Raw genomic sequence first — 12,171 nt, 5'->3', positions numbered from 1 at the left:
GCCAAATGAAGAGAAACATAAAGCAAAGTCTGAGAGGGTCCCAAATATAGAGCTTCTGTGCTCCCTCCCCATGGAATCAGGGCGTGTCACCTTCCCGGTACATCTGATGAGTTCAACAAACAGGAAGCTTCACCAGGTTTTTATCAGGGAATCATTAGCCAAGTGACTACAGTCAATCTCCAGTTCTCTCCCCAGACACTGGGCTAGCTTCAAAGCTCCAACCTTGTAATCACGTGGTTGACCTTTCTGGTGACCAGACCCTTCCTTCTGAGTCATCTTGCTAGGATAAACTTGGGTGTCATTTAGGGGTTTCATAAGGGATGCCAGGGTGGCTCAATTGGTGAAGGGTCTGCCTTAGGCTCAGGTCATAATTCCAGGGTCCTGGAGTCAGTCCCACATCAGGCACCTTGCTCAGCAGGGAGTCTGCTTCTCCCTCTGCCTGCTGCTTCCCCTGCTTGTGCTCTCTTTCTGTCTGTCTGACAAATAAATACATAAAATCTTTAAGGGGTTTCATGAATAACAAAGGCACTCCTGTTACTCAGGTATTCTAAGGATTTAGTCTCCAGTGACAAGAACCAAGGACAAAGGCCAGTCAATTTTTCTATTGTGCAATAGACACGTACCAGGAGAAAAGAACTTTGTTGACCTTGGGCTCCTCCAAAGTAATATTTAATGCCAAATAACAGTGGAACAAGGTCCACAGTTTTCTGAGGGAAAGAAAATTTAACATAAGAGACTCAAACCCAGCCAAGTTATTCTCCATATAAAGTCAGTAAACAGGCATTATCAACCAAGCAATGGAACACAGTTATTATAAGCCCTTGTGAAGAAAAAAAAAAATCTCCTAGGGGCGCCTGGGTGGCTCAGTGTCTTAAGCCGCTGCCTTCAGCTCGGGTCATGATCTCAGAGTCCTGGGATCGAGCCCCTCATCGGGCTCTCCGCTCGGCGGGGAGCCTGCTTCCTCCTCTCTCTCTGCCTGCCTCTCTGCCTGCTTGTGATCTCTGTCTGTCAAATAAATAAATAAAATCTTAAAAAAAAAAATCTCCTAGATGTTAAATTCAGCTAATAAAGAAAAACAGTAAAGAATACAAGGAAAGAGAAGCCATATGAAAAGGATTATTGGTAGCACTGAATCCCACTTAGACATTAGATCAGGGTTTCTTAGCCATAGCACTTAGGTTAGGAGCTAGATAATTAATTCTTTGTTGCAGAGGCTGTCTTGTGCATTGTAAGATGTCTACCAGCCCTTCTAGTCTCCACCCACTAGATGCCAATAGCATTCCCCCCAGGTGTGACAACCCAAAATGTCTCCAGGCATTACCTTACGTCCCCTTAGGGCACAACTGCCCCCCCCTTGGGAATCAGTGACATAAACTAATGCCTGGTAACTGAGGAAGCTATGGTTATAGAAGAGAATGTACTGGTCTACAAACCTGGCAATAATATAAGAAAAATCAAGGGGCTAAAGGAAGGGAGATAAGAAAAACAGAATGAACCAATTGATTAATTTCTTTTTTTTTTTTTAAATTTTTATTTATTTATTTATTTATTTTATTTTTTTTTTTAATTTGTCAGAGAGAGAGAGAGAGAGAGAGAGAGTGAGCACAGGCAGACAGAGAGGCAGGCAGAGTCAGAGGGAGAAGCAGGCTCCCTGCCGAGCAAGGGGCCCGATGTGGGACTCGATCCCAGGACGCTGGGATCATGACCTGAACCGAAGGCAGCTGCTTAACCAACTGAGCCATCCAGGCGTCCCCAATTGATTAATTTCTTAAAGTAGACATTGATTGATACAGTTTAATTAGAAAAATGTAGGTTTAAAAATTATTCCAATCACTTAAGGTTTTCCTTAACTTTGGTGGGATCTTTTAGGAACTAATGACATGTCTAGTTAAGAAGCACCTACGTGGGGGGTGCCTGGGTGGCTCAGTTGGTTAAGCATCTAACTCTTGATCTCAGCTCAGGTTTTGATCTCAGGGTCATGATTTCAAGACCCTCACTGGGCTCCACACTGGGCATGGAGCCCACTTAAAATAAAAATAAAAAATAAAAAATAAATACCTTCCTGGTATTTGACTATTCTTCAGTTTCGCTTTGATTGTTTTTCTGTGGGTTAAAGTTCGATATCATTTTACTTAAAATACGTGCATATCCCAGATCCACTTTTTATCAGTTTATCTACCTACCTTCCCTCTGTAAATATGCCCAGTGTAATATGTAAAATGATGTGAACCCAGAGTTATTAACAGTTGCTTTTTTGTGGTGAGATTTGAAATGGTTTTTTACCATCCCCTTTGCATTTTTCTATGTTGCTAGAATTTTAAAATTAACATGAATTACTTACATATAAAAATATTTATTCTCTGTTTTCCTGGGCTTTTTTAAGTATATAATTTTCATAGATAGGACTTCTTCAACTCACTCACTTAACAAATATTTACTGAATGTCTGTTATGTGTTGGGCCCTGTTCTACCTATCTGAAATTCAGTAATGAGCAAACAGTTAAAGTACTTGCATTCTAGTTGGCCTGGAATGGGCTAACAAAGGCCTTTGGTATAATATTAATTAGGCATAGAGGCTATAGACTTATTCCTGATTCATTAAATGCCTCCAACATTTTACCATAAAATGTTTCCAATATTTCAGGGCACCGGGGTGGCTCAGTCAGTTAAGCATCTGCCTTTAGCTCAGGTCATAATCCCAGAGTCTGGGATTAAGCCCAATATCAGGCTCCCTGCTCAGTGGGAAGCCTGCTTCTCCCTCTCCCTTTGCCTGCTGCTCTGCCTACTTGTGATCTCTCCTTGTCAAATAAATAAAATCTTTTTTAAAAAATGTTTCTAATGTTTCAGTATCAAATTAAAAGTTGTTGATATCCATTATTTATCATAATAAAGAAATTCCCTTCTATTTGTATTTACTTTCGAGGGCAATGAGCACCCACTTAATCAACTTTGAGCCACCCAGGCACCCCTTTTACCTTTTTTTTTTACCTTTTTACCTTTTTTTTTTACCTTTTCTTTTACCTTTTTTTTTTTATTTGACAGAGAGATCACAAGTAGGCAGAGAGGCAGGCAGAGAGAGAGAGAGAGAGGAGGAAGCAGGCTCCCTGCTGAGCAGAGAGCCCAATGTGGGGCTCGATCCCAGGACTCTGAGATCATGACCTGAGCCGAAGGAAAAGGTTTAACCCACTGAGCCACCCAGGCGCCCCTCTTTTACCTTTTTTAGGATAAACTCAAACTGGTCAGAATGGATGTTTGGTTTTTGTACATTGCTGATTTCAGTTTGTTAATAATTTACTTTAGGCTTTTTTTTTTTTAAAGATTTTATTTATTTATTTGATACACAGAGATCACAAGTAGAGAGAGATGCAGGCAGAGAGAGAGGAGGAACCCGGCTCCCCGAAGAGCAGAGAGCCAGATGCAGGGCTCAATCCCAGGACCCTGGGATCATGACCAGAGCCGAAGGCAGAGGCTTTAACCCACTGAGCCACTCAGGCGCCCCTAGGCTTTTTATTTATGTTGTTTTTCAGTTTGCCTGTGATTTTCTTTTTAGCAATGTTCTTGTCTAAAAATGCTATCAATGCCATTTTAACCTCAAAAAAAATAAGATGGGGGCATCTGGGTGGCTCAGTTGGTGAAGAATCAGCCTTTGGCTCAGGTCATCATCTCAGGGTCCTGGGATCATGCCCCGTGTTGGGCTCCCTGTTCAGTAGGAAGTCTGCTGCAGATTTTCTCTCTTCCTCGCCCTCTGCCCCTCCCCCCACTTGTGTGTGCTCACTTTCTCTCTCTCTCTCAAATAAATAAATAAAATCTTTTTACAATATGAGATGGGATGACTTCTACTCTGGGAAGATGGAGGAGACAGACCTTTCTCTTTTCTCCTGCTAAGTACAACTAAGAGTCCTGACATTACTATAAAACAAACATAAGAAGACTCTGGAAGGTATAGAGAGGAAGGCAGACTGGTTACAGACTTTGGGACCTAAGGAATGACACAAAGGTCAGTTCCCTGGGTTTTCTTTCTGGCCCATATATCCTAGACTTGGAGTTGAAAAAGCTGAAAACCTGGAAACACCAACTGTACCAACAACAACAACAACAACAAAAACAGAGAAAGCCTGCTGTCTTTCACCAAAGGGCCAAGAAAGGAGCAGACCAGCAAGACAGAACACTTTTAAACATCAAATCCTCTACGCTAGCCAAGTACCTCAGAAAAAAATCATGGCTCCACTCATCTTTATCTATGCCAACAAAGGTAGAATGGGAAGCCTAGACTTCGCTCTCATGAGGCTGTATCCCCGTACCCTCCACTGGGATAGTATCAGAGAATGCCAAGTAGGGAGCAAGCCAGTGTCAGTAGAGACCCCATAAGGAGTTGGAACTCATCCTATCCAGCACTAAAAAGCAACTCCTCCCAATCCCAGTTTCATTGGAAACTTAGTGGAGAACCTGGACTTCTATATTTATCTGGCGTTAATGAGGTGGTGCCCTCTCACTTTCCCTGCCAGAACACTGTGGAACAAAGCCAGTTAAAATGGATGGTTTAAATGAGATTGAGAATCTGATTACATAATATAAAACTATCCAGGTAGGTCTCAAACTGAATAAAAAAAAAAGATAATCAATAGATGCCAGTAGATGCCAAAACCAAGATGACAAAGATGTTAGAAGCACCTGACAAAAGTTTTAAAGCAGCCATGATAAAAATGCTTCAACAAGCAATTACAAATACATATGCTTGAAACATCAAAGCCTCTGCAAATGAATAGACAATATTAAAAAGAATCAAATGGAAATTTTAAAACTAAAAAATACAATTAGAAAATATGATAAGAGAAATAAAAAGCTAATTGTGTGGACTCAACAGCAGAATGGGAGGAAGAGAAGGAAATAATCAGTGAACTAGAAGATAGAATAGAAATTACCCAATAGTAATGAGAGAAGCCAGCTGAACGGAAAACAAAACAAAGCAAAACAAAAAATAACAACCAAAAAAAAAAAAAACAAAAAACAAAAAGAAGAAGAAAAGAAAAAAAAGGAATAAAAAGAACTGAGCCTCAGAGACCTTCAGGGCTATTACAAAAGATCTAATATTGTATCATCAAAATCCCAAAAGGGGAGAGAGAGAGGAAAAGAGGACAGAGCTGAAAAAGAAATAATGATTGAAAATTTCTCGAATAATGACTGAAAATTTCTCATCAATATATATAAAAATACATATACACAAGAACCAATAGGAGTTTATTGCAGGGAAGCAAGGCTGGTTTAGTGATTAAAAATCAATCAGTGCAGGGGTGCTTGGGTGGTTCAGTTGGTTAAGCACCTGCCTTTAATTCAGGTCATGATTCCAGAGTCCTAGGATTGAGCCCAATGTTGTGTCGGGCTCCCTGTTCAGTAAGGAGTTAGTTCTCCCTCTCCCTCTGTCCCTTCCCACCGCTCATGTACTCTCTCTCTCAAATAAATAAATAAAATCATCAAAAAAAGAATCAATCAGTGTAATCCACCTTATTGATAGATTAACAAATAAAAATTACATGATTATATTAATTGATATAGGAAAGGTATTTGCCAAAATTCAAGGCTCATTCATGATAAAGACTTTCAGAAAAAGAGGAATAGAGGAGAACTTCCTTAACTTGATAAACAGCATCTACAAAAAACCTACGGCTCACATTACCTCCAAGCATGAAAGACTGAATGCTTTCTCCCTAATATTGGGGAAAAGGCAAAGGAGCATATCTGCTCCTACCATTCTTATTCAACATAATACTGTAATTCTAGGTGATGCAGTTAGGCAAGAAAAGGAAATAAAAGGCACATATATCTGCAAGATAGAAGTAGGGGGAGGCATTAAGATGGAGGAAGAGTAGGGGACTCTAGTTTTGTCTGGTCCCTGAAATTCTTCTAGACAGTTATCGAATCATTCTGAATACCTATGATATCAACCAGAGATCTGAGAAAAGATTATTACAATTCTACAAATAGAAAAGCAACCACTTTTTGGAAGATAGGAGGTGTGTAGACATGAATCCAAGGCAATATATCAGAAGATAAACTGTGGGGGGAGGGAGCCTCCATAAGCCGGGTACTGGAAAGTATTATAAGCAGCAGAGCACAAAATCAGAAATTTTACTAGTCTGCCTGAAACATGTTCAGGATGTGAAGCAGGGCAGAATCCCAGGTGGGACAGCATGGTCTCAGGATCCCCAGCATCACAAAAAGAATGGGGGTGCCTGAGTGTGGTGGAGTTCCCCAAGCACTGGAGCAGGGAAGCTGGCTGCAAACAGTGAGTCCAGGAGCTGGCCACTGCATTCTCAGCAGGGGCCCAGCATGAGGCAGAATGGATGTTTGGTGAGACCAGCACCCCCTCAAGGAGGAGTGGCACAGGTATGTGCCACAGGAGTCTGTAAAGTTTGGAGACTCTAAACAGAGTCATGTGCCTGAGCTAAAAATTCTCAGTCACAGCCTCCGTGAACCCAGTGTTCAGACAGAAATCAGGGAGACAAGAGACAAGAGCGATGGACTGCTTTTCTGTGAGGGCCTACTAGATAGTGTGGGCAGAGGAAACAGCACGAACTTTCAGCTCTGGGGCTTAAGATCAAGGCACCACCATTTTCATCCCCACATCAGCTCGGAGCCACTTGCACTGAACCCGGCCCCCTAGCAAAGTCAATGTGATTCTGCAAAGGCAAAGACACCTGAGAATCAGTGCAATAGGCCCCTCCTCCAGGACACCAGCAGGAAATTCCAGCTAATACCAAGTTTACTGTAAAACTCCAGCTCTCGGGGGAAAGCAGTATTAGCATTCATGCTTTTTTCCCATCATTCTTTAGTTTCTCAGTTTTATATTTTTTTCCCTTTCCAGCTATTTTCTTACTTTATCAATTCTTTTTTAAAGTCTTTTTTAATTCTCATTTTTACATTTATGTTTCACAAATGTATTTTTCATTTGTGGCTTCCTACATTGTATTTAATTTGTGTGTGTGTGTGTGTGTGTGTGTGTGTGTGTGTGTATATATATTTTTTTTTTCTTTCTTTCCTATTTTGGGAGCGAGTTTCTTCTAACAGACCAAAATACACCGAGGATCTAGTTTATTGTTCTTTTGTGTTCAACTGCTGTTTGATTTTTTTGTTTGTTTGTTTGTTTTGTTTCTGTTCTCTTCTGATTTGCTTAGTGTTTATTTTTCTGGTGTTGTTGTTGCTATTTTTATATTATCTCTCTCTCTTCTGTTCTTTTCTGGAAACAATGACAAGATAGAAGAACTCACCCCAAAAGAGAAAACAAGAGGCAGTACTCACTGCCATGGATTTAATCAATATGGATATAAGTAGGATGTCAGAACTAGAATTCAAACAACAATTACAAAGATACTAGCTGGGCTTGAAAAAAAGCATAAAAGACACTAGAGAATCCCTTGTTGGAGAAATAAAACAACTAAAATCTAATCAGGTCAAAATAAAAAACATTACTTACTGAGATGCAATAAAAAATAGAGGCTCTGATCAAAAGAAATGAAATCTTGCCATTTGCAACAACGTTCATGGAACTAGAGGGTATTATGCTTGAGCGAAATAAGTCAATCAGGAAAGGACAATTGTCATATGATCTCCCTGATATGAGGAATTCAAGAGGCAGAGTGGGGAGTTTGGGGGTAGGGAAGGAAAAAATGAAACAAAATAGATGGGACGCCTGGGTGGCTCAGTTGGTTAAGCGGCTGCCTTCAGCTCAGGTCATGATCCTGGTGTCCTGGGATTGAGTCCCACATTGGGCTCCTTGTTCATCGGGGAGCCTGCTTCTCCCTCTGCCTCTGCCTGCCACTCTGCCTGTGTTCACTCTCTCTGACAAATAAATAAATTAAAAAAGAAATCTTTAAAAAAAATGAAACAAGATAGGATCAGGAGGGAGACAAACCATAAGAGACTCTTAATCTCACAAAATAAACTGAGGGTTGCTGGGGAAAGGGAGGGTGTGGAGAGGATGGCTGGGTTGTAGACATTGGGGAGGGTATGTGATATGGTGAGTGCTATGAAGTGTGTAAGCCTGATCATTCACAGAACTGTACCCCTGGGGCAAATAATACATTATATATTAATAAAAATAATTTTTTAAGAAATAGAGGCTCTGGGTGCCTGGTTGGCTGAATCCGTTAAGCATCTGCCTTCAGCTCAGGTAGTGATCCCAGGGTCCTGGGACTGAGTCCCACATCAGGCTCCCTGTGTAGCAGGGAGCCTGCTTCTCCCTCTGTCTCTGCCTCTCTCTTGCTCTCTCTGTCTCTCATGAATAAATAAGTAAGATCTTTAAAAAACAAAACAAAAACAATGAGGCTCTAATTGCTAGGATAAATAAGGCAGAAGAGAGTCAGTGATATAGAAGACAAATGATGGAGAATAAGGAAGTTGAGAAAAAGAGAGATAAACAACTACTGGATCATAAGGGGATGATTCAAGAGATCAGTGATAGCATAAAGCAAAACCATATTAGAATAATTGTGATCCCAGAAGAGGAAAGAGGGGGCGGGCAGAAGGTATACTGGAGCAAATTATACTGGAGAACTTCCCTAATTTGGGGAAGCAAACCAGCATCAAAATCCAGGAGGCCCAGAGAACCCCCTCAAAATCAGTAAAAATAAGCCAACACCCCGACATCTAATAGTGAAACTTCCAAATCTCAGAGACAAAATCCTGAAAGCAGCTCCAGACAACACATCATTACCTACCAGGGTAGAACCATAAGACTGGCAGCAGACCCATCCACAGAGACCTGGCAAGCCAGAAAGGTCTGCCATGATATAGTTAGCATGCTCAATGAGAAAAATATACAGCTAAGAATACTTTATCCAGCAAGGAATATTCAGAATTGAAGGAGAGATAAAGCACTTCCAGGACAAACTAAAAGAACATGATTAAAAAAAAGAAAAGAAAGAAAGAAACTAAAAGAATTTGTGATCACTAAACCAGCCCTGCAAAAAATATCAAAGGGGATCCTTTAAGTGAAGAGACAGCCCCAAAATAACAAAGACCAGAAATAAACAGAGATAATATATAGAAACAGTGACTTTACAGGTAATACAATGGCACTAAATTCATATATTTCAATAATTACTCTGAATGTCAATGGGCAACTCCACTCAAAACACACAGGGTATCAGATTGGAGGAAAAAAACAAGACCCATCCATACACTGTTTGCAAGACTCATTTTATTTATTTACATATTTTTAAGTATTTTTTTTGAAGATTTTATTTATTCATTTGACAGAGAGAGATCACAAGTGGGCAGAGAGGCAGGCAGAAGGGGAGGGAACAGGCTCCCCACTGAGCAGAGAGACGGATGCGGGACTTGATACCAGGACCCTGGGATCATGACCTGAGCCGAAGGCAGAAGATTTAACCCACTGAGCCACCCAGGTGCCCCTGCAAGAGACTCATTTTAGACATAAAGACACCTCTAGATTGAAAGTGAGGGGGTGTAGGGGCACCTGGGTGGCTCAGTGGGTTAAGCCTCTGCCTTCGGCTCAGGCCATGATCTCAGGGTCCTGAGATCATGCCCCACATCAGGCTCTCTGCTCAGCAGGGAGCCTGCTTCCCTCTCTCTCTCTGCCTTCCTCTCTGCCTACTTGTGATCTCTCTCTCTCTCTCTCTGTCAAAAAAATAAATAGAATTTTAAAAAAAGAAAGAAAAGAAAGAACGTGAGGTGGTGGAGAACTATTTATCATGCTACTGGACATCAAAAGAAAGCTGGGGTAGCAATCCCTGTATCAGACAAATTAGATTTCAAACCAAAGGCTGTAATACGAGATGAAGGACAGTATACCATAATTAAAGGGTCCATCCAACAAGAAGATCTAACCAAGGAGGTAAAGCATCTGTACTCTAAAAACTACAGAATACTTATGAAAGAAATTGAAGAAGACACAAAGAAATGGAAAAACATCACATGCTCATGGATTAGAAGAACAAATATTGTTAAAATGTCTATGCTACCTAAAGCAATCTACACATTTAAAGAAATCCCTATCGGGACGCCTGGGTGGCTCAGTTGGTTAAGCAGCTGCCTTCGGCTCAGGTCATGATCCCAGCGTCCTGGGATCGAGTCCCACATCGGGCTCCTTGCTCATCAGGGAGCCTGCTTCTCCCTCTGCCTCTGCCTGCCATTCTGTCTGTCTGTGCTCGCTCTCTCTCTCTGACAAATAAATAAATAAAATCTTTAAAAAAAAAAATAAAAAAAAAAATAAAGAAATCCCTATCAAAACACTACTGACATATTTCACAGAGCTGGAACAAATAATCCTAAAATATGTCTGGAATCAGAAAAGGCGCTGAATAGCCAGAGGAATACTGAAAAAGAAAACCAAAGCTAGTGGCATCACAATTCTTGACTTCAAACTGTACTGCAAAGCTGTAATCATCAAGACAGTATGGTACTGGCATAAAAGCAGACACATAGTTCAGTGGATCAGAATACGGAACCCAGAAATGGACCCTCAACCCTATGGCCAACTCTTCTTCAACAAAGCAGGAAAAAATATCCAATGGGAAAAAGACAGTCTCTTCAACAATGGTGTTGGGAAAATTAGACAGTCACATGCAAAAAAATGAAACTGGACCATTTTCTTACACCTATACAAAAAAACCTCAAAATGGATGAAAGACCTCAGTATGAGACAGGAACCCATCCAAATTCTAGAGGAGAACAGAGGCAGCAACCTCTTTGACCTCAGCCACAGCAATTTCTTGCTAGACACATCTTCAAAGGCAAGGAAAAAGGAAAGCAAATGTAAACTATTAGGACTTCATCAAGATAAAATCTTTTGCATAGCAAAGGGAACAGTCAACAAAACCAAAAGACAAACAACAGAATGGGAGGATATATTTGCAAATATCTTTTCAGATAAAGGGCTAGTATCCAAAATCTATAAAGAACTTATCAAACTCAATACCCAAAAAGAAACAGAAAATAGAGTCAAGAAATGGACTGAAGATGTGAACAGACATTTCTCCAAAGAAGACATACAAATGGCCAACAGACACATGAAAAATGCTAACATTACTTGGCATCAGGGAACTACAAATCAAAACCATAATGAGATACCACCTCACATCTGTCAGAATGACTAAAATTAACAAGTCAGGAAACAACAGATGTTGGCGAGGATACGGAGAAAAGGAAACTTTCTTACACTACTGGTGGGAATGAAAACTGGTATGGCAACTCTGGTAAACAGTATGTAGGTTCCTCAAAAAGTAAAAAATAGAGCTACTCTATGACCCAGCAATATCCTATGACCCAAAGGATACAAATACAGTGATCAGAAGTGGCACCTGCTCCCCAATGTTTATAGCAACAATGTCCACAGTAGCTAAACTATGGAAAGAGCCCAGATGTTCATTGACAGAAGAATGGATAAAGAAGATGTGAGAGAGATATATATATAGGAATATTACTTAGCCATCAAAAAAGGGAATCTCACCATTTGCAATGACGTGGATGGAACTAGAGGGTATTATGTTAGGTAAAACAAGTCAATCAGAGAAAAATACCATATGATTTTGCTCATACATGAAATTTATGAAACAAAACCGAGGCTCATAGGGGAAGGGAGGGAAAAATAGGGCAAAATCAGAGAGGGAGAAACACCATAAGAGACTTTTAACTGGGGGTGCCTGGGTGGCTCAGCGGGTTAAGCCGCTGCCTTCGGCTCAGGTCATGATTCCAGGGTCGTGGGATCGAGTCCCACGTCGGGCTCTCTGCTCAGCAGGGAGCTTGCTTCCCTCTCACTCTCTCTCCCTGCCTCTTTGCCTACTTGTTATCTCTCTCTATCAAATAAATAAATAAAATCTTTAAAAAAAAAAAAGAGACTTTTAACTATAGGAAACAAACTGAGGGTTGCTGGAGGAGGTGGGTGGGGGAATGGGGTAACTGGGTGATGGGCATTAAGGGGCCATGGGATTCAAAGAGCACAGAGTGTTATATGCAACTGATGAATCACTGAGGTTTACCTCTGAAACTAATAATATGCTATATGTTAATTAGTTGAATTTAAATTTAAAAAATTATATCGGTAAAAAAAAAATGAAACAAGTAAAACTGTCCCTATTTGCAGATTATGTGATTATCCACATAGAAAATCCCAAATAATCAACAACCAAAACTTCACTGAACCAAAAAGAGTCC

Source organism: Lontra canadensis, unplaced genomic scaffold (assembly GCF_010015895.1).
Source record: "Lontra canadensis isolate GAN:19392208 unplaced genomic scaffold, GSC_riverotter_1.0 scaffold146, whole genome shotgun sequence".
Lineage (NCBI taxonomy): Eukaryota > Metazoa > Chordata > Mammalia > Carnivora > Mustelidae > Lontra > Lontra canadensis.
This window is presented reverse-complemented; position numbering follows the sequence as displayed.